The sequence below is a fragment of the Schistocerca piceifrons genome, chromosome 3 (assembly GCF_021461385.2).
Source record: "Schistocerca piceifrons isolate TAMUIC-IGC-003096 chromosome 3, iqSchPice1.1, whole genome shotgun sequence".
Taxonomy (NCBI): Eukaryota; Metazoa; Arthropoda; class Insecta; order Orthoptera; family Acrididae; genus Schistocerca; species Schistocerca piceifrons.
In genome coordinates this window covers 871,936,552-871,960,869 of record NC_060140.1, presented here as the reverse complement: position 1 = coordinate 871,960,869, position 24,318 = coordinate 871,936,552, and positions in this window count along the sequence as shown.

Sequence of the window (24,318 nt, the reverse complement as noted above, 5' to 3'; positions counted from 1 at the left end):
GATATTTAGTACGCCAGAACACAATGCCGCTCTGTGCTGTTACGTTTGATCATAATTATGTATACATATATTGTGAAGCGGTTAAGTATTGAAGGTAGCAATAGTACTCTTGCTATGGTCTTCTGTAAAACGTCTTGCAGCAAGGGGGCGGGAATGGGCTAAATGTCAAGGCCAGTATCGTGGATGCAGCGTCGTTTCAAGATAACGTTACATTACAATTGGGCTATTACGCTATGCTGGCCACCTTGGCGTTAGTATATTGCACCTGTGCTTCTCTTTTTATGGTAAATACTTCCGAGAAGTCGTAAAATGACTAAGTACATTACCTTAAATAAAAAGTGTGAAGTTGATTGTGAATAATGTTTCTTTATGATCATATGTGCTTAATAGGTGCCAGATCACCTTTATAGTTTTTTTTAAAGTTTGTGCGATATTAGAAAGAGACTTTTATGGGATTACCTGCCTCAATCATTAATCCAACAGAGTCACCATTTTCGTTCGGTTGTTGTTGTCTTCAGTCTAAAGTTTATCCTCTGCTGCCTTATTCCTCTTTCTCAGCAAATACTACAACCTGCTTCAATTTGCATCTGTGCACCGTATTAAGCCTTGGTTTGCCTCTAAAATTTTAATCCCTTCCTCGCACGTCCATTTTCATTTAACTTCGCGCTCCATCTCAGAAGCGGTTTGGTCTGGAGAAATATGGTTTTCACATGCACCGTCCACTCATCTACATCTACATCTACATACGTACTCCGCAATCCACCATACGGTGCGTGGCGGAGGGTACCTCGTACCACAACTAGCATCCTGTCTCCCTGTTCCCACCGAGCGAGGTGGCGCAGTGGTTAGACACTGGACTCGCATTCGGGAGGACGACGGTTCAATCCCGCGTCCGGCCATCCTGATTTAGGTTTTCCGTGATTTCCCTAAATCGCTCCAGGCAAATGCCGGGATGGTTCCTTTCAAAGGGCACGGCCGACTTCCTTCCCCGTCCTTCCCTAATCCGATGAGACCGATGACCTCGCTGTCTGGTCTCCTTCCCCAAGTCAACCAACCAATCCCTGTTCCAGTCCCAAACAGAACGAGGGAAAAATGACTGCCTATATGCCTCTGTACGAGCCCTAATATCTCTTATCTTATCTTTGTGGTGTTTCCGCGAAATGTAAGTCGGCGGCAGTAAAACTGTACTGCAGTCAGCCTCAAATGCTGGTTCTCTAAATTTCCTCAGTAGCGATTCACGAAAAGAACGCCTCCTTTCCTCCAGAGACTCCCACCCGATTTCCTGAAGCATTTCCGTAACACTCGCGTGATGATCAAACCTACCAGTAACAAATCTAGCAGCCCGCCTGTGAATTGCTTCTATGTCCTCCCTCAATCCGACCTGATAGGGATCCCAAACGCTCGAGCAGTACTCAAGAATAGGTCGTGTTAGTGTTTTATAAGCGGTCTCCTTTACAGATGAACCACATCTTCCCAAAATTCTACCAATGAGCCGAAGACGACTATCCGCCTTCCCCACAACTGCCATTACATGCATGTCGCACTTCATATCGCTCTGCAATGTTACGCCCAAATATTTAATCGACGTGACTGTGTCAAGCGCTACACTACTAATGGAGTATTCAAACATTACAGGATTCTTTTTCCTATTCATCTGCATCAATTTACATTTATCTATATTTAGAGTTAGCTGCCATTCTTTACACCAATCACAAATCCTGTCCAAGTCATCTTGTATCCTCCTACAGTCACTCAACGACGACACCTTCCCGTGCACCACGGAATCATCAGCAAACAGCCGCACATTGCTATCCACCCTATCCAAAAGATGATTTATGTAGATAGGAAACAACAGCGGACCTACCACACTTCCCTGGGGCACTCCAGATGATACCCTCACCTCCGATGAACAGTAACAATCGAGGACAACGTACTGGGTTCTATTACTTAAGAAGTCACATTAATGTGACTACCTGTCAAAGCCTGAATGAACACCTTTTGCAGAGGCGTGCAATAATACGCTCTGTAAGGTACAGATGGGGATGTGGAGCCATGCCGACCTCAATGCCATGGCCAGCTTCTCTCGGTTGAGTATCCATGGCGTGAACAGCCTGATCGAGGTGGTCCCACAGATTCTCGACTGGATTTAAGTCCGGGGAATTTGGTGGCAGGGTAGTACTATACACTCATCCCGGTGCTCTTAGAACCACGCAGCTGTGTGACGCGTTGTATTGTCCTACTGGTAGATGCCATCGTGTATTAGGAAAAACAAACTACATGTAGGTGTGGACATGGTCCGCAAGAATAGATAAATAATTCTGTTGATCCATTATGCCTTGAAGAGTGACGAGAGCACTCAGGGAATGTCAAAAAACCATTCCACAGACCAGCTCCTTCCTTCGGCCTAGCTCCGTTCCTCTGAGACGTTTCACACCATGCAACCCAACGGCCGAATGTCTGATAGAGAATAAAATGTGATTCATCTTATAAGACCACGTGCTGCTACTCAGTGGACGCCTAGTTGCGATGAAGAGCAGTCACCATGGGTGCATGAACCAGTCACATGTTGCGGAAGCCCACACACTGCAGTGTCCTTAAACGGTCTTTGAGGGGACACTGTTGGTAGGCCCTCGGTTCATTTAAACGGTCAGCTGCACTTCTGTTCACCTGTAGACATCTCCGCAGCCGTCGTTCACGACTCTCGTCTCTGCCCCGTGATGTATCGTCGTTGTCTCGCCGCCGGTTTTCAGATAGCGCCATTTGGCCATCCACAATATACTTCAACCGCGGCGGCACGCGAACAGTTTACAAATTTAACCGTTTCCGAAATGCTTCTACCATTGGCTCGAAAGTCAGTGATCACGCACTTTTGGCCGGTCGGGGTGGCCGAGCGGTTCTAGGTGCTACAGTCTGGAACCGCGCGACCGCTACGGTCGCAGATTCGAATCCTGCCTCGGGCATGGATGTGTCTGATGCCCTTAAGTTAGTTACGTTTAAGTAGTTCTAAGTTCTAGGGGACTGATGACCTCAGAAGTTGGGTCCCATAGTGCTCAGAGCCATTTGAACCATTTTTGAACGCATCTTTTGACGTCAGATAGATCGCATTACGACAGCTACTGCACTGTTTTCCGCGTCCCCAACACGCTTCACACGTTCTCCAGTGCTAATGTTGCCATTTGCTGTCTATGAGTAGATGTCGCACGTTGACGTCGAACGTTGGTGGTGGTTACATTAATGTGACTGGACTGTTTACCGTTGCTCATCACCCATTAAAGGTAGGAGAATGCCATTCATTACTTTATAAAGTAATAAACGCCAGTCTGCCACGTTTACTGGGTGATGAACAACGGTAATTCCTTATAACTCTAACAGTGAATGAGTTTTTAAACAGTTACTTTATATGGCAGTATTAGTTCACATCATCGCAACTTCGAGGTACTACTCACAACAAATATTGGGTAAACTATACAGTATAATCTTTGAAACATTACCTGTCCGCAAAACTAAAATGATATTCAGGTTAATAATGTCTCTGTAATGGTACTTATAATGGTGACTGACAAATGAACAGACATTTGTAAAGACAGGAATGATTAATGGGTCAATCTTCTTATGAACCTCCAGCACGATGTTGGAAAAATAGGTCAGCAAATTACCTTGTTTTATTGAAATTACTATTTGCGAAGCGGTGGAAGTTGTAGTGAGAAATATCCTTTGATAGGTGTGTCCGAAATTGCTCACCACTAACACAGAACATTTCTCATTGCCAATTCGACAGATTCACAAATGGTAGTTTTAATATGGCAAACACTTTATCAACCAATGTTTGCAACTTAGCGATAGGAATCCACTTTATACATAGAAGCGACATGAAGTCGAAGGAATGGAGTGATTGAGTTAAATAAGTTCATATGAGCTATGATAACAACTAAGCAGTGATAGTGTTATCGGTCGTTAGTTCCTACATATTTGTTAAGGGAAACTATTTTCTTTGTCGTACAATTTATATACTTAAAGTCAATCAATTTCTAAAATACATCAATGGTGAAGTATGGCAGCAGTCAAGCAACTCTTCCATAAGAGAATGTATCACCTTCATTAATACTAAAAGTCAGTGCTACTTCTGCAAAAACACACACTGCAGTAAAAGCTCCATTACCCTTGAACCTGACTTTATTTCTGGTAAGCATATTCCCCCCAGTAAATGAAACATTATCAGTTGCTTTATATACCGGTATACAGTAGCAGGCAGAGTGCTATGTAGGCAACCCGCATGGTCGCGTTACTTCATTACAACTCTGTGTTACATTCATGCAATCGAAATGTGACTCACAGATATGCACAGGGGCGTCTCACACAGAGAGCATCCCCGAATGCCCCTGATAGCTACAACACCAAGAACCGCTTGTCGGCTTTTGGCAAGATCAATCTGCAGCTTTTTTCAAGATCCCTGACATTATTTATGAAAATATGCAGTCGTATCACCAAAAAATTAACAGTTTGGCAGATACTGTGTCTTTTACATCACACACAAACTGCCTCATCAGGGTCAACGTCACTCTACCACGGGGCAGAGTGCTATGTAGGAAACCCACATGGTAGTACTACGTCATTAAAATTCTGTGTTGCATTCATGCAATCAAGCTGAGACTTACAGAGATGCACAGGGATGCCTCCCAACGAGAGCATTCCACGGTGCCTCTAAAAGCTACAACACCAAGAATCGTTTCTCAGGTTTTGGCAGGACCAATGTGTAGTTTCTTTCAAGGGCACATACTTTAATTTTGAAAATATGCATTCATATGACCAACAAAATTTAGAATAAACTGAAATTGAAAGATAATGGATCTTTTACTGCAGTGGATGGACCGTGTGCAGTGGAGGATATGTTGGTTGACACTTTGCCATAGTTCTGTGTGGATGTAATTAAAAATTGGTGGATTTGAAAGTTCCATTGATTGTGATGCAATTATGTATCGCACTACTAATTTTTTGAAGTCTATTAGAGACATAGGTTCACCCTCTTTTAATGATACTGTGCCTTTTCTAATAAGAAAACATGGTAGACATAGGGCTGTCCCTGATGAGGCAATTTATGTATGGTGTGTGTAAAGGACACGATGTGTGTGACACTGTAAATTTGGTTGCTGACATGACTGTATTTCCATAAATAAAATCTGTGACAAAATATACACTGATACTGCCAATTTCTAAAATAGCTCTATACCGAACTATGGCAACAGCCAACCAACCGCTATCACGATAGACATATCAGGGTTATTAATACTAAAATTCAGTACTTCCCCCACAAGAACACACGGTCCATTCGCTGCATCGAATACCTTTGAACTTCATTTCATTCTTGGTAAGCATATTCCCTGTAGTACATGAAACGTTATCAGTTGCTTTATATCTAGCAGCGCGTGAGCACCTGCTACTTCTATAACAACGCACCTCGTGAGTCGTTCAGAGGAGTTGCCTTTACTTTCCTTAGGGGTGAAAAGTCTGCGATATTTACTTGGAATGAAAAGAACCAGGAGAAACTGGAGCATGCGTAATTGGCTACAAATGGGAAAAACTGAATAATTTCGTGAAGCATACTGTAACATACACTGCAAGTTGTTGCTGAAGGAACAAGAATTTCAAAACTGCTGTGACAAAGGTATCAAACTTGTTGAGGCAGGACATTATTTGTTTGCAAAGAGACTTTTTACCAAGTGGAGTGGAATTTGTGGTTGTTAAAGTGTGATACAAACATGATATTAATGTAGGTGAACAGTAAAAGAACTAACGGCAAAAGTGTAGAATAATTAATAACAGGTGACGACAGTGCCAGCGTAGGGCTTTTTCTCTCTTGCTGAGTGTATTAAACTGCTCAGAGTTCACAGAAAAGGCTACCGATGAGCTAAAAATAAAATGATTGCGAAGTAAAAGATTCTCGTGGAATTTATCCATCCATTGCTCATGAAATTCCAATAGTTCACGAGAGACATAGAACAATGGAAAAGCGTGGACAGTGTTTGGCGGAAGGTCTCGCGTGCCAAAAGAGCCTATGTGTTGGCTCCAGAAATATCACAGGACCAAAGATAAAGTACCCCAAGAAACACATCCCTTACACAGATCATGCCTTTTGTGTGAATCTGATGTCAGAGGATGATTACACCGCTGAAGATGAAGTTGAGGCAACCACCAACTCGAGTATTGGTAATGAAGGAAATGCTACGGATTCGTAAATATTTCGATAAACCGTCAATTTGAGGTATTTGGCTCAAAACCTCTTGGAATAAAACCGTGTAACGTGACGATGGACAGGTTTTCTCAGTCCCAATTATTCTACAACAAGAGACAGAAATTTTTCGCAAGAGCAGCCACTGGATATGATCTCGTTGTCATTACAACCGCTGTATATATTAAATTCCATGTAGTTTTCCAGTGTTGATGACAATCTGATAAATGTAATAAAATCATGTATCCCTGCAGGATATTTGTAAAATTTTCAATAAACAAAGAAAAGGAAAAGGTTTGTTTTCCTCTTAAGTCAGGATATGGCCAAGGCCAAGTTTTTAACTGCAGCGTCCATGTCCTGTTAAACATATTTTTGTTAACATATTGATAAATAGAACAAACCTAGTAAACTTATGCTCACAATGAACGTGGGCTCTGTGGTACCACAGCAAATTATTTTTAAATATGATCGTAATAGTGTGGATTGTTTATTCCTTTTTGTAATTCTCATAACGAGTGGCGCACTGAATAGTAAATTAGCTTTGAATAATATTTTTATTGTCCTGAGGACGGAAGTGTATCCCAGAACATAAGAAAACATTGACAATGACAAATCCAAATGCTCTAACGACGTAAATATTCTGGATACAGGGAGACTTCTAGCTTAGCTTATAATGTGTGAGGAATTGGAAAGGTTGACGAAGCATATGCAAGAGGACGACGGTTCAGATCCGCATCCGGCCATCCAGATTTAGGTCTCCCGTGATTTCCCTAAATCACTCCAGGCAAATGCCGGGGTGGTTCCTTTGAAAGGGCACAGCCGACTTCCTCCCCATCCTTTCCTCGCTGTTTGGTCCCCTCTCCCTAACCAACCAACCATGTGAAACATCACACAAGAAGCTGCATTGGGGATTTAGTACGAACTGAAATGTGTAACAGGACGTTGATCAGCTAGGTGCGGCGGTGCAATTGTTTAAAACAATGAAAAGTAATCTGCGAGAAATGGCTCGTGAGGTAAAAGCTGTTTCAGTCACTTTTGTGCTATCTTTTGCATTGTTTATGTGCTCAAAAAAACACTATGCAAGTTTCTTGATAACAATTTGCAGTGAAAAATTGTTTGATTCTCATTATTTGGTTCCAACCTTTCGCCACGGAAACTATTAAGAGCGCATGAAAATGAAAGGCCATGACATTCTGGTATATTACTTTCATGTGGCGATGTCGTGCTGGAGAAACGACATTAATGACAAGTTCAGCTTGCAGAAAAATCCTTCAGTGAACTTTCGCTATGTTAAGGTGATAAATTAGTGAGAATGTCAAGTCAAATGAAACAACGCTTTAGAAGAAAAATAAATCTGTGAGAACCCTTACTCTGTTTCTAGATCTAAGCAACACATCAGCAAGCTCCCTGCTTGGTGAGGTGGCTGTCTCATTTTTACATTACAATGCAAATACCTCTTCAGCGAGCCTGAATGTTAAAGAAAGAGACATATCTATACGAAATGCAAGATAGCACATGAAATATACTTCTTGTCAGTTAAATACCTTGTGGCAGAAAATAAGCATCACATACAAGCTCCGTAACCGTATCGAATGGCGAGGATTCTTAAATGTGGTACTTGTTACATGTATATAATTATTTTTGTTTTATATTTGTTTTATTCTTGTGACGTACCTGAGAAAAATGACATAGATATTATAACACAGCTACTTTGAATGAAAATAGGCTAACAAAGAGAGTTATGTATGGAACAGGAAGTGGGTCTGAGAAGTTACGCAAAATATGAAAATACAGAATGTAAAGGAAGACTAAGCAGCAGAAAGAGCTGTTTTCAGAGGCAAAATTTTAAAACTTGAGGGAATCCAACGAAGAAAGAGAACGGTTATGAAGTGGAATGAAGAAAGCAAAATGGCACGTAGCCGACTAAAGAGGAAACGAGAAAAGAGAACGATAATCTGAAATTGTAATGTGGTCCCTATCTGCCGATAACGAAGAAGACAGTGTATGAATAAGTTAACAGCGGGTAATCTACGTTTAGCCTGCCGCTAAACACATAGAAAGAACCATTGGGAGTGACAAAAAGCAGAATTACTACATAGATCAATAGTACGAAAATCAGATCCAAGGCTGAGATACACTAGGGAAAAGGTAAGTAAACGTAATTCCGAAACACTTGTTCATCCGACTCGAGTCTATTGCTTATCAGACTTCATCCCTTGCTAGGCAGCATTAGTACAGGAGATGAAGGTCCTGTAAAGAACAGGGATTGTTTGGTAGTTTTGGGATCCTTACGCAAATTCTCCACATATTCCAGTGGCAGACGCTGCAAGAGAGGCGTTGTGCATCACCGAGAGATTTACTGTTGAAATTCCTAGTTCGCGTGAATTGTGGTAACACGTTAACTACACTACTGACCATTAAAATTGCTACACCACGAAGATGACTTGCTACAGACGCGAAATTTAACCGACAGGAAAAAGATGCAACGATTAGCTATTCAGAGCATTCACACAAAATGGCGCCGGTAGCGACGCCTACAACGTGCTGACACGAGGAAAGTTTCCAACCGATTTCTCATACACAAAGAGCAGTTGAGCCGGCGTTGCCTGGTGAAACGTTGTTGTGACGCCTCGCGTAAGGAGGAGAAATGCGTACTATCAGGTTTCCGACTTTGATAAAGGTCGGATTGTAGCCTATCGCGATTGTGGTTTATCGTATCGCGAGATTACTGCTCGTGTTGGTCGAGATCCAATGAATGTTAGCAGAATATGGAATTGGTGAGTTCAGGAGGGTAATACGGAATGCGGTGCTGGACCCCAACGGCCTTGTATCACTAGCAGTCGAGATGACAGGCATCTTATCAGCATGGCTGTAACGGATCGTGCAGCCACGTCTCGATCCCTGAGTGAACAGATGGGGACGTTTGCAAGACAACAACCATCTGCACGAACAGTTCGACGACGTTTGCAGCAGCATGGACTATCAGCTAGGAGACCATGGCTACGGTTACCCTTGACGCTGCATCACAAACAGGAGCGCCTGCGATGGTGTACTCAACGACGAACCGGGGTGCACGAATAGCAAACGTCATTTTTTTCGGCTGAATCCAGGTTCTACTTACAGCATCATGATGGTCGCTTCCGTGTTTGGCGACTTCGCGGTGACTGCACATTGGAAGCGTCTATTCGTCATCGCCATATTGGCGTATCAGCCGGCGTGACGGTATGGGGTGCCATTGTTTACACGTCTCGGTCTCCTTGAGGCGTGGCGCCGTATAACGACCCTGCCTTGGAGGCGGTTAAGTGGGAGACGTGTCTCAGAGCTGGATAGTGACAGATGGTGACGCGAGACTGGATGCGCATGTAGTTTACGTATCAGCTGATAGAGGACAGTATTGGATAGGGGACTGATTTAGTTTCGATTGTGCCCAGTAGAGTACACTAAAATAATAGAATGTTTTTCATAAACTGTTCTGGTATTTTCATAAAGTGTTATTATGTCTTTTTGTGTATGTAAAATGTTATAAATATGTTTTAGCAGTATGAATGATGCGTGAGTGAGGATTACGGTTAATATGAAGATAATTGTTTAACGAGTTATGTAGTAGGATTTAGTGTGGGAACATTTCGAAGAAGTATGGATATGAATAAAGGGGATTTTTGTAGAATAGATTTGTAAAGTAAGTTTATGGTAAAGGGAAAGTTAATTCAGGTATAAATAACAATAGTAAATAACATTATGCATAAACAAAACTTCAGCATATTAGATAATTACGTCGGTAAAAGGTGCAGTCGTTAGGTTTACTATTTTGCGATTGGTTATTGATGAGAAGCGCGGACTGACGCGGGAGAATGTTGTTTTGCTATTGACTGTTGAGTAAACTGACCAATGGTAAAGCAATATTCTTCGCGCGCCTTTCTCTGCTGGTAGAGAAGACTTAGAGTATTCTAGAGAAGAGTCGAAGCCTAGCCATGAAAGAGATCGGACGTGTGCAGTAGTAGTTCCGATGGAAATGATATGTTGCCGGATCTAGTAGTGGTTCATACATCAAAAGTGTTGGAAAGTGATGGCACAATTATTCCGATGTGTGTGTAGAAATTTCAGAATTTTTAAGTAAATTTTGTGACGAGATAAGACATATATTCCGCATGGCGTATTGAGGAGGTCGGTGCCTAAAACTGTGACTGTATTTGGTACCGACAGACTTAATATTTGGCTAGCAAGCGCAATCAAAATTAATCAGTATTTTTGTATCTATTACGATTTCGGGAAATGCAACACCATAAACTTGCTAACGTGGTTGAAAGGGATTGTGCGAGACTGTGTTAAGGCTAGCACGGGCTTGGCGGTGATACTTGTTCACCTAAGTTTCAGAGTATATTAATTGAGGACAAAATTTACAACCTTTCATTTCGTGTTTCTCCCGAAACATAGATTAGTGACTTTAGTTGCAGCCTGGTTCACGTCGAAGTACAGTAGGTTTCACTCGGCTTTCCTACTGATGATCTGCTGAGACAATGTTCACAGGTAGGTGCAGGTTCGTCGTAAAGGGACGGAAAGAACCATGCCGCCGCAACCTCTTGTTCGCATGACGGAACTTTAATTATTGGACGTTACATTTCAGATGTGTTACGACCCGTGGCTCTACCCTTCATTCGATCGCAGCTAAACACTACATTTTAGCACCGAGCGAGGTGGTGCAGTGGTTAGCACACTGGACTCGCATTCTGGAGGACGACGGTTCAATCCCGCGTCCGGCCATCCTAATTTAGGTTTTCCGTGATTTCCCTAAATCGCTCCAGGCAAATGCCGGGATGGTTCCTCTGAAAGAGCGCGGCCGACTTCCTTCCCCCTTCTTCCCTAATCCGATGAGACCGATGACCTCGATGTTCGGTCTCTTCCTCCAAACAACCCAACCCCAACCCTACATTTCAGCAGGATAATGCATGACCGCATGTTGCAGGTCCTGTACGGGCCTTTCTCGATACAGAAAATGTTTGACAGCTGCCCTGGCCAGCACTTTCTCCAGATCTTTCACTAATTGAAAACGTCTGGTCAATAGTGGCCGAGCAACTGGCTCATGACAATACGCCAGTCACTAGTCTTAATGAACTGTGGTATCGTGTTGAAGCTGCATGGGCAGCTGTACCTGTACACGCCATCCAAGCTCTGTTTGACTCAATGTCCAGGCGTATCAAGGCCGTTATTACGGCCAGAGGTGGTTGTTCTGGGTATTGATTTCTCAGGATCTATGCTCCCAAATTGCGTGAAAATGTAATCACATGTCAGTTCTAGTACAATATATTTGGCCAATGAATATCCGTTTATCATCTGCATTTCTTCTTGGTGTAGCAATTTTAATGGCCAGTAGTGTGTGCCAACATATGTCTGGCGGAATTACCACGATGAAGAAAGGAGAGAAATTGGAGGTCATACGGTGTTTTGTCAGTGTCGTTCTTCTCACATACAATTGGCGAATGGAACACACAAGGGGGGGGGGGGAAGTAGTAGCACCAGATCCACCCTCAATTCGGAGTCCAGCACCATACAATTTCTACAGTTTGAACTGCATTTTACTTCTTTGAAGTACAACTTCATTTAAGTTGTCGGTGGCTGATTTCAAGCAATGCATGTTACACCTGACCTGGCAAATATTTGATGCAAGCTGGCGGCTGCCCACGTAGGTGTAAAATGTAATTTTGAACGGGTATCAGTAACGAGGAATCTCTGTTGATGTATCCATGGGCACTGCGGGGAAGATGTATTATTACTACGCCCACCTAACTTTTCTTTCTTTTTCTTTTCAGTGACGTTGGCAATATGAATGTTTGACGTCAGAGCGGTGGTGCTAAACTGCCTCTATAAAGTTTTCGCGCGAAATATCGCAATATCGGTCCACTCGTTTGGGAGGCTGCGCCTAGCTGCGCGCTGCACAATAACGAGCAGGAGCTTTCGTCTTCGTCGACAGTTTTCACCGGCCAGCGCCTGGGATATCGCGCGAGTCCTGCAGCGGCAGCCTAAAGGGCAGAGAGAGAGAGAGAGAGAGAGAGAGAGAGAGAGAGAGAGAGAGAGAGAGAGGTTACTGAACAGAGCAGAAATAATTTTAACTACGTGGTGTACGACCAGAGGACGCAACACAACCGAAACAGCTTCAGAGCAACTATCGATACGTGCTGCTAAAAGGTCATACGAACGTAGAGACAGTAACCTGGTGAAAAATACATTGCTCCCCACAAAAACCGAAACATCACGAAGATAGAATGCAACAAACCCCAAACTGGCGTGGCGTGCATTTAGAGTTGCGCTCTAAAGAAAATAAGGTTCGGTAGTTGTGGTGCAGCACATAAAATATCTAGTAAACGATAGGGAAAGAAGCAGATATCAATTTGTGACAGAGAAAGTGGGAGCCAACAACTTCCTTTGCTTTTTTGTTTGTCTTGCCTATAATTAGGGCAGCATATAGTTCAGTCTTACGAAACGTACATTGCGTTTTATAAGTAATAAATATTAGTTGATCGCCTAACTTCTACTCTTCCGTGTAAGCAAAAAATTACTTTTTATGCAAGTACAATTTACGTGTACAAACATAAAAAATCGTATAGTTACTGCTATTTTGTATTCAGTAGAATATTTTTCGATATGATCAAAGGTAAGAGTTTCCTGCTGTTATTGATAAGTGCGACAGAAACACAAACGTCTTTTATATTAGCTCGTCGAAGTAATGAAGCTATATTTAATATTTTTCTGTTTCGCGTTTTCTAAATTTTATCTAATTCTGAGGAAACGGTGTTTTCTACCACTATATGATAAACCTTGTTTTTGTTTACTATAATATTCTCCTGTGTCATGTTACAAATTAAACATTTTCGAATAAAACCTGAATTAATAATTCAAAATTTCAGTTTCGTTTATTTTTAAGTAACGGACAGGAGGATACCTAAGTCGAACAAAAAAAATTTCTGTGGATTTCGCGAGCCATTGTATATCGTCACTCACCTTCCAGACGGTTCACCGCTTCTGGGTTTTGGGGAATCTTGTAAGACGCTGTCGCATACGTAAACAGAGCGTTCAAAATGAGGTAACGCCTGATAGGTGACACATCTAACTTACATGTAATGTGTTTACGATCTTAACTGACCAAGGCTAGGCTACTAGTGTGCGAGTGCACAAACAGTGCCCGAACTCTTACGGGAATCGGCAGTAAGGCCGCGAGTAATGAGTGTAATGGGCAGGGGCACTATGAATATAGTGCGGGACAATAAGTTGCGAAATCGGGTCTATGGGAGGCGTGAAAGAGATAAGTCCCTGCAGTCGCACTATCCTCTGTGTCCTCGGTGGCTCAGTTGGATAGAGTGTCTGCCATGTTAGCAAGAGATCCCGGTCGGGGCACACATTTTCAACTGTCCCCGTTGACTTATATCAACGCCTGTATGCAGCTAGGGGTATTCATTTCATTGTAATTTCATACTAGGAAAACTACCTAGTATACATGTACTTTCGATAATCTACAGTAGCCTACTGTAGTTTTATGACTCTACCAGTATTACGTACTTGGATGTGCAAATGATCAGCAATTCAGCGTAACCAAAGTGGATATCAGTATGGTAATCTACATTCTGCCCACGCGGAAAGATTAATCAGTTTATGGAAGTAAGTTGTAGACGCAAAAAGCATGAAAGAAGGTAATGGTAGGTCTGACAAATGCCATGGTATTGAAAGTTAAATAGTCCCATACGAAGTGTGGAGTTTCTCGGAATACTCGTATAGGAAAGGAGTACTGAAAGAGATGAAATGTTGACGTTTTGTTGTGATTTTTGATCACAAGACTGGTTTGATGCTCCTCTCGATGCAAGGCTACCATGTGTAAGACACTTCATATATGCATAATTGCTGGAACGACATCTACTTGAAGGTTCTTTCTTTGTTCAAGCCTTGGTCTCCCTCTACAAGTTTTACACCTCACAATTCTTTCCACTAGCAAATTTAAGATTCTTTGATGCTTTGGGATGTGTCCTATCAACTGATTCCTTCTTTCAGTCATGTTGCGACGCGTTTTCTTCATTTTGATTTAGTACCTCCTCCTTTGTTACTGGGTTATCTATAACACAGCGTTTTAAAGTTCTGGATGAGATTGGTTTTATTTACGATTCGAATACGCCACATTATTCCTCACTCCTTCGACTACAAAAACCTTATTTTTCCACACAGTCGCTGTTCAATGCGACGGCCTAACGCCACCTTGGTGCCAGGACCTGTATGTCCGCATGGTACCACCCTACTGGTCGCCGTTGGAGCCAGCGTCTTGCTGCTTCAGTAACCACACAGTTATCCAACTACTGCCTCATGAAGAGCGTATCCTTCATTGGGACGAACAGACTGAAGTTGGAAAGTTGTGAGAACTGGGCTGTTGGATGGACGAGGAAGAAGAGTCTAATGAAATTTTGTGAGGGCTTGTTGGGTACGCGGAATTATGTGAGGCCTTGCGTTGTCATGGAGAAGTTCGTTTGCATTTTTGTGTCAACGAAGACGCTGACGTCGTTCCTGTTTCCTGATGATGGCGCAACGAACTTCAGAATTGATCTTTGCACCGTGAGCGAGGACATCAAGCAGAATAACACCATCAGAGTCCCAGAGGACCATCACCATTTTGCCAGCTGAGGGTGGGGCTTTGAACTTTTCCTTCGGAGGAAGGATGATGTGGCGCTACTCAGTGGATTGCAGTTTTGTTACCTGTTCAAAGTGATGACCCCATGTTTCGTGACCTGTGACGATGTTCTCGTGAAGTGCAAGCAATTCCCCACAAATGGTCCTTCGTTGCTCTTTATGGTCTGTTAAGCAGCGAGGAATCCAGCAAACACATAATTTTGAATATCCAAACTTATGGACGAATGTATCAGCACTATCAACAGAGATGTACAGTGGTGCATTGAGGTGTTTGATTGTGATTTGTCGATTATATCGAATGAGAGTGTCCGCATGTTCCAAAAGATTACAGGAGTCACACGGGAGATCGAACAAGCTTGCGCAACATTGTTGCGTTGATGATAGACACCTCGTCCAAAGGCTCATAGTGCTTTTGTTCACTGTCAGGTCTCAGAGACATTCTGCAGACTCCTGTGAAAATCTACGATGCTCTCATTTTCTGCAAAAATTATGATAGCTCTCTGCTTCGAACGGACCGTTGTCACAGACGCCACTTTTAAGGCTACATGTAGTGTCTATACCTCTCGGAACTACATGAAACTGTCGGTGCTGAAGTAGGGACATACCACAATGTCCCAAAACAAATTACACATTTTTTCAATCGAAATTGGCCTAGATAAAAAGTGTGGCGTTACTCATTGAACGTCTCTCGTACTTCCTAATACTTAAATTAATATCAGATTTTAACAGATTCCTCTTTTTCAGAAATCATTGCTTTTTATTACCAGTCAGCATATTATACACGTTCTGTTTCGGCCATCATGAGTTATTTTGTTACCCAAACAGAAAGACTCATCCACTACTTTTGGCGTCACATTTACCAACCTTATTCCGTCAAAATTTTTTTCTGGTAACTGTCAAGAGCATCAATATACTTACTGAAGTAAATGTAAATGTCGTGTGACTAGGGTGTCCCGTCGGGTAGACCGTTCGCTGGCTGGAAGTCTTTCGATTTGACGCCACTTCGGCGACTTGCGCGTCGATGGGGATGAAATGATGATGATTAGGACAACACAAAACCCAGTCCCTGAGCGGAGAAAATCTCCGACCCAGCCGGGAATCGAACCCGGATGCTTAGGATTGACATTCTGTCGCGCTGTTACTGGGGGCGGACACTTATAGAAATGCATGACACACATTGTGTTGTCTTACAATACATTTATTAACTTCCGGTTTCGATCGTGGACCATCTTAACAGTGGAAAAATAACTATTGTAAAAATGGCGTATGTTAATAGCATGTTTGCCATGTGAAATTGTCACAACCGGTATTTTTCTGCTGTGAAGATGATACATGATCGAAACTGGTAGTGAATAGATGTACTTTAAGACAGCACAGTGTGTATCATGCATTTCTTCAGCATCAACTGCTCCTATTCTACTACATTCTATATCCCTTGCTTTAGTTTTGTTGATGTTCATCTTACAATCTTGTTTGAAGACACTATCAGATCAATTCAACTGCTCTTCGAAGTCATTTACAATATCTGTCAAAAATAAATATCATCAGCAAACTTAAAGCTTTTATTTCTTCGTACGGAAATTTAATTCCCTTTCCAAATTTCTTATTGGTTTCCTTCCAAACTTTCTCAATTTACAGACCAGACTGAACGTCGTCGAAGATGGATTACATCCCTGTCTCACCTCCTTCTCAGTTAGAACCTTCGTTTCATGTCCTTCAGGTGTTATAACTGTAGTCTTCTTTCTTTACAAGCTGTAAATAACTTTCGCTTCTTGTATGGGAATGTCATCAACCTCTGAGACATTGTTTCCACTTAGGTCTTTGAGTGCTCTGTGAAATCCATCTTGTAGATTCGCATCTTTCATCTCATCTTCACTTAATTCTTTCTGTCTTTCTGTAATATAGTTCTCATGCTTGTTTTCCTTGTATAGGCCTTCTATATATATTACTTCCATTTCTCAACTTTCCCTTGTTTCGTAGTGTTGGCTTTCTTTCCTCCAAACGTCTCCTGATATTCTCTATAAGCGGTATCTACTTATACTTCCTTCTACAGCCTTGCATTCGTGCTCTATTCATTTTGCATAGCTATTTTGCACTCTCTGCCAAACTTGTTTCTAGATGTCTATATTCCTTTTTGCCTGCTTCATTTACTACATTATTATTTTCTTTTTTCGTCAATTAAATGTAGTGTCTTCTATGGTATCTGGGGACTTCTAACAGGTCATGCCTTCTTACCTGCTGTCTTCCCTAATATATTTTTAAAAGCTATCCATTCGTCTTCTGTTGGATTCCTTTCTCACCCTTTTTAAGTCGAACATTGCCTAATGTTCTCTCTGCAACTTTCAAAACTTTTGGTAACTACAATTAATCCATGTCCCATCCGTTTAATGGTGGTCAACTAAGTTTCAATAACTGTGTGCAGTGTTGAAGCACTGCTGAGAATTTCCTTTCCCTCATCTTCGTTTTGCTATCCAAAAGTTCACACTTTGGCGCCTTCAGTGTAATTGGAGACATCAGTTACATGAGCATTGCATCTTGTTACATGAGATTTATTGACTTGCCCATAACTTGTTGCAACCTCTAAGAGACGAATATTTTCGGAACTGCGTGAGTCCAAAATGTTTTGGTACAAAACTTGTCCAAAAATACACACTGTCTACTCGAGAGACGTGACTTGAAACTACAAAGCATCACAGCTGATTCTTTTTTTTTTGGCAACTCTCGATTGTTGAGAATACTGAGTTCCAACAAACGAAAAGCCTTTCTTGTGTCTTCACTTTCGTAGAGCTGTTTCTACAGCCAGTAGAATATTTTTCCTGAATATGTCTTTCTTAACTCTGTAACTAGTTTCGAAATATAAACAGCAAATTCAGAACTAACTGGGTCTATGTCCATAATGGCAAGGCATAACTTCAGAACGTCAGGATTATAGTAGTTTACCATTGACTCGTTTGCACCTCTTTTGCGACGGTCAAAGTGTTCTCTTGTATAGAGTTTACTCCCTTTTCAGCAAGTCTTGCGAAGATAGTGTATCTGATAAGTCTGTAACAGTTAGTACAATTTCTGTGCTTTGAAAGACTGCAATACATCACCTGCTGAATGTACGCTATTTCGGCAGCTGAACACACGTCATGAGCCTCTTTAGTCCAGATCAGAACGTGAGCGTGCACGGAAACTCTCATTTTAAATTCAAAATGTATGAAGTAGCCGATGACAATGACACGTCTTTTAAATACATTTGTTTTCAAATTTTCATATTACAAATGCTTGTAGAGGCGCTGATAAAAATAGTGTGTAACATGAACAGAAAATTCGTCAAATAATGCCATCCGTTCATCCAATGTTAGGTTATCGTGTGTCTGCGTTGTAGAGATCCACAGATTTCTCGTCCCTTCAGGCGAAGCAAAGGTCTTTAGACCTGAGAGTGAGTAACCAGAAAGGAGGTCCTAATTGGCGACCATTGCGACGAGATCGCTTGACAAGTTTTTCAAGTAGATATAATAACGCATATTCTTGAAATACGACATCTATGAACTGCACCATGTTTAGTGGTCCAGATCCTGGAGTGCTGATTTTGGCCAAGACACTCATATTGGTATTCATGTGCTCTTCCTCAAGTCTTCTGTGGGTCTAATACAGATACTCCTCGAGCAAGAATCTATTATCGCTACTCAGAGCTCTCTGTTGCAAATATTTGTATCCTATTACAAATATTTCCCGTTCTTTTGCGAATACTTTTGTCACTTCGATAAAACTGCCGGAAGTATATTCTTTCAAATATATATTTGTCTTTATGATGAGCTTGTTTTTCCGGGTTTACATTGTATGAAAAACTTCCTGCCTTTTCCCTCTTTTTTTTCTTTGTTTTCCGTCACGGTTGAGTCTTCTTCAGAATCAGACTCCTCAGAAGCTCTTCCAGTTTCCGCAGAGTCTGAAGGAACATTTGCATTAACTTCAGCCGTTGTAATGATAAAACTTAATTGATTTACAGCTATGGACTTGGTGGCGTTCTTTCCAGACGTCTGAGTACAGTTTCCAGCGATCCACGGATGACGACTGCAGTTGCTGAAGGTGTTGTCCAACGATTACTAACAAAGGGTCGAGCACGCGAGTCAATTTGGTAATACATGTTGTGACTGCGATACAAAACCAGTCATTTTTTGGCCAGTGACTATAAGACAGTCACTAAAATGTTCTTAACCAACAGTATCACATCCGTTACTTGTATCTCAATTTTGAGGCCAATCAGTGATGATCGCCAGCTCTGATTCTTAATTGCTGTTGTATCAGTTGATCAACATATCTTCACCACCGAGAGAATAGCTCGACCAATTGTTGCGACGTTAACACACTGATTACCTCATCAGTCACAAGCGTATCGTGATGCGAATGCTTTCGCTTATTTCTGTAAATGGCATGCGCGCTCGACTAAATCGCATCGATATCACGCTTTCGCCATGAGATGATCTGTTTGAAGCCTGCTGCTGCGCGAAGAGCAACAGCTGCAGATGCTGTGCACGTGTTGCGATCGTCAGGGCAACGGCTCAAGTTAACCTGATGTGTGGAAACTTGAAATAATGAGCAGCTGATTCCTTTGCTACTTCTTTCGCAAGATGGTTTCCTTTACTTTTTTTGTTCAAATTACTCTGACGTTTGCTTTGGAGGCAACATTTTTATTTTAAAGGGAATCATTTGCAGAGCTAGCCAATCGTTCGAAATTGACAGAACAAACAACGTATGGATTATCGTGTTTCTTGAAGCAATTAAAATCAGGTTGCTTGATTTATGTTCGAATGTCGAATTTCCGCTTGACGTTAATTGATGGTAAGTTTTCTCTGACCACGATACGCCAGCATCCATAAGATTGCTTGTCAGCTGCTCGAATACTTCCTCTACGATTTTGCTTTACGTACGTTCAGATGCCAATAAATGCGTGTAATAATGCAAGAAAACGCTTTTCTGCGAATGACGAATCAGCGGAGCAGGCTGCACTTCCTCCAGTTCCATTTTATTGCACCTCGCTTGGTTAGGAATACGATGACCGATCAATGATTGACAGCAACTTGCGCATGATTTTGTACCATCAGTGACGACGTCTTTTGTGGTTGGCCATTCTTGTGTATGTCGGACAGTATTTGATAGCACCTTGCTCGTAAATTTCCATCATCGACGTACATAGTAGCTTTATGTAGACACCGAACGAAGAGCTTTGGAAACATTTGACTATCGCGAACATGACAAGACTGGGTTGGGAAAGTGTCAATCACTGCAAACAATTCAGACTCATATTCAGTGTACACTGTAATTGTACATCTCTGCTCTGCAGATTTCAGGATCTCATTAAAAAAAATTTAGGGCACGATAGTCACATAGGCAGCATCAATTTGTCTTGTCTTAGCACAGGTATTTTAATCCACCATTTATGGTTTATGCGCATCAAGTGTCCGTGGAAGTATGACAATAGGAAGTAATAGTACTCTACTTTCAACAAAGCATGTTCTCATAAATTCATACACAAAACTGAAAAAATTGATCAGTCTGCTCTCAGTGTAAAAAAAAAAAAAAAAAATGGCTCTGAGCACTATGGGACTTAACGTCTGAGGTCATCAGTCCCCTAGAACTTAGAACTACTTAAACCTAAATAACCTAAGGACATCGCACACATCCATGCCCGATGCAGGATTCGAACCTGCCCCCGTAGCGGTCGCGCGGTTCCAGACTGAAGCGCCTAGAACCGCACGGCCACACCGGCCAGCTGCTCTCAGTGTCGTTGCATGCTTTGTACTCTCGTACCGATGACCGTCCAGCTGTGTCCTGCCTGGCGGTATTCTGCCTCATCTCGGCAAACGCATCATTGACTCGTGTTGGCACTCTGCTCTGGAAGCAATTGGAGTAATGGGCAGCCGGTGATCTCTGTTCCGGTACTGCCTTGATCTGCTGTGGTATCTGTTACACGGGGCATGACGCAGCATCAGCAGTTGATTGGTGTGCACTGCCACTGACAAAGACGGCGCTGCAAGGACGGCTGTGTCGGGGGCGACGCGTCGGCGTATTTGCCGCACTTGCCAAGTTCCCAGAAATCATCACCGACGGGCAAGAAGACTGAAAATAATAAACAAGCTGCCTTCTTCTGCTGCACTCACATCCATCTCGGGTAGAGAATCTCTCGCCCACGCCCCTTCACATCTTCCTGCAAACTCTACATTCAATGTCCTGTAAATTCAAAACAAGGTGCAAAATTGCACCTTCTGAAAGTAGTACTACTCTAGGTTGCCCTCTGGGAGTATCTTCTAGAAGGTCGCTTCACCTGTGCGTGCAGCACGTACTTGAGGATGAGCATTGGTGAGAAGTGTGTTACTAAATCAAGCCGTAACGTCTATCAGACGAGTCACAACCACATTGCTTAAGACGAATAATCCTCGTTCTAGCTGAAGTTACTGCCACATCAAACGGCGTTGTTAAATGGCGCAGCGATTTTCTCTTACTTCTTTCCGAGGCTACTCTTAACTCATCCGGTTGAAAGTGATACCCTACTTGCCAAGTCCGAGGAACGGGACGAAGCTCATGTGACGATTGCTGCATGCGTCGTTAGCGTCGGTCCCCGCGCAACACTGGACACTGCACTCATGTACGAGGGATACTCGGAAAGTAAGTTCCGATCGGTCAAGAAATGCAATCCACTGTGAAAATCTAATAAAGCTTTGCACATATGTGTTCAACAGAGTCCCTAGTATCCCTGTCGGTTGCATCACTTCGCTCTTTTCAGTTCTGAGCGCATGGTGAGCACATGAAGATCCGTAGAAAATAGTGTTTCCCGGCAGGTATGAGGTCCTGGTGAGAGATTTCGCCTAATGTTATGCAGCCCACATTACAGAACTGTCATACGGTTCCTAATTTGTGACAATTCTCAGTCGCAGTCTGCAGGGGCAATGAAAATGCTCTAGCAGCCTTTTCGATGGAAAGTATTTGATCAATCGCACTACAGCTGGTAATAGGCCCCTCTGTGTTTCATCTCTGCTCACATTAACTACTGGCTACAAAGACAACATTTTCGCACAGACAACGAGCTATAGATGAGCGTAGAGAATTGGCGGGAAGCACAGGCTGCTCCCTTCTATGACGAGGGTATTGGAAAGTTGGTATAACGGTGCGACAGATGTCCTAGCGGGAGCGGCGACTATGTGGAGAAGCAGCTGGAAGGTGGAGCCAACTATCGCAAATAAAACATTTCTGATTTTCATTGAAGTTTCCATTTCGCAACTGATAGGAACATATTGCTTCAATTCTTCGTCGAGCTTATAGAAAACGCGTTTCTGTTTCTGTCGCATATATCAATAACAGGAAACTCTTGCCTTTGATCATGTCGAAAAATGTTCTACTGAAAACAAAATAACAACAATAACTGTATTTTTTATATTTGTACACGTAATCTATATTTGCATAAAAAGTAATTTTTTTGCTTATGTAAAAGAGCAGAAATTATGCGATAAACTAATTTTTATTACTTATAGAATTCTATTTACGAGGGGATACCCAAAAAGCAGGAATTATTTTTAAAAGCTTTGCATTTTCAAAGTGTTTACAAAACAACCTTAGCTTCTTCAAAACACTCTCCATTACAAGTAATACATTTGTCCCATGGGTTCTTCCACTGTTCGAAACATTTTCTGTACTCAAATTTAGAAATGGCTGACAGCTGCTCCCTCGTTTTCTTCTTGACTTCTTCAGTGTTGTCAAATCACTATCCTTTCACGTCCCTTTTCATGTGTGGAAATACGAAAATGTCGCACGGAACTAGGTCAGGCGAGTAACGTGGGTGGGGTAGCGGAACCATGCCATTTTTAGTCAAACATTATCTACCAGAGATGGCTGCGTGCGCAGGTGCGTTGGCAGAAACCTGTTTCATTCTGAAACCTTCCGTTAATATTACCTGAATCGAGCTCCAAGATAACCTACTAATCTCTGACAGTGGAGAAGTTGTCTGTCGACGGCCTGTGAGCTCAAGCTATCGAATGTTTGCAATATTTCCGTCGATTCAGGAAATTGATGGACTTCCAGAGCTAAGTTTGCCGTCAATCGACATGTCACCATTTTCAAATCGAGCAAACCACTAATGCATGTGAATTTTTCCCGTAGCGTCATCTTGGTAAGTTGTTTTCAACATTAAAACTGTTTCAGCAGCATTTTTACCGAGTAGAAAACTTGCCATCATGAAAAACGAAACAAGAACAAAACATCGCTAACAAAAACAGTCACTGCGGATGAACAGAAAAAGCCAGGTCGACAACACAGGCGGTACTGACCTGTCAATGAGTTACGCTATACTCGCTTAGCGTCAGAAATATGGACTACACAAGCTCCGCCCGCGGCAATGTTATTCCTGTTTTTCTTGGGTAACGATACAAAATACACAACACTGAACGATATACTGTTCTAATTATGTGCAAAAACAAGCAAGCAGACAATCAAAAAGCGAAGAGAAATGCTTGGCTCGCAGTTTCTCTCACACATTCATTTATGTTTCTTTCCCTCCCATTTACTACGTCATTTATGTTCTGTACTACCGAATCGCAATTTTGGTAGAGCGCAACTCTAAATAAACGTCAGGCAAGTTTGGGGTTTGTTGCATTCTGTCTTCATGATGTTGCTGGCCAGCAGTGTTTCTACGTTCGTCAGACCATTTGGTGGCACGTATCGATAGTTGCTCTGAAGCTGTTTCGGTTCCGTGTGTCCTCTGGTCGTAAAACTCGTGGTTAAAATCAGTTTTGTTCTCTCTCTCTCTCTCTCTCTCTCTCTCTCTCTCTCACTCTCTCCCTCTCTCTCTCTCCCTTCCTCTCTGCCCTATACGCTGCCGCTTCAGAACGCTCGCTGTCGACGAAAGCGTCTGCTCGTTATTGTTCACCGCGCAGGCAGCGAGGCATAGCCTGTCGACCGATACTGCGATATTTCGCCCAAAACTTTATAGAGGCCGTCTAGCACCGTCGCTATGAAATCGAATATTCCCGTAGATAACGTCACTGAAAGAAAAATAAACGTTCAATGGACGGAGTATAATCTCACTTCCTCGTACTGCCCGCATGTACACCATCAGTATTTCCTCGTTACTGATATCCCTTCAAAGTTACTTCCACCTACGTCGGTAGGTGCTAACTTGCATCAAATAACGGGAAGTACTGCTATAACATGCATCGCTTGAAATTGGATACAAACAACATAAATCAAGTTTCACATTGAAGTAGTAAACGACAGATTAAACAGTAGAAATTGTATGGTGCTGCTCTGAAAATCGGGATGTATAAACAATAATGGATCAACGTGCATTCTATTTGCATGGTATGTTCGAAATTCATTGATAATGTAACATGTGTCGTCATAATATGGTAGAAGGAAGTGGTAACATCTACGAGAAGTTGAGAGCTAACTTACAC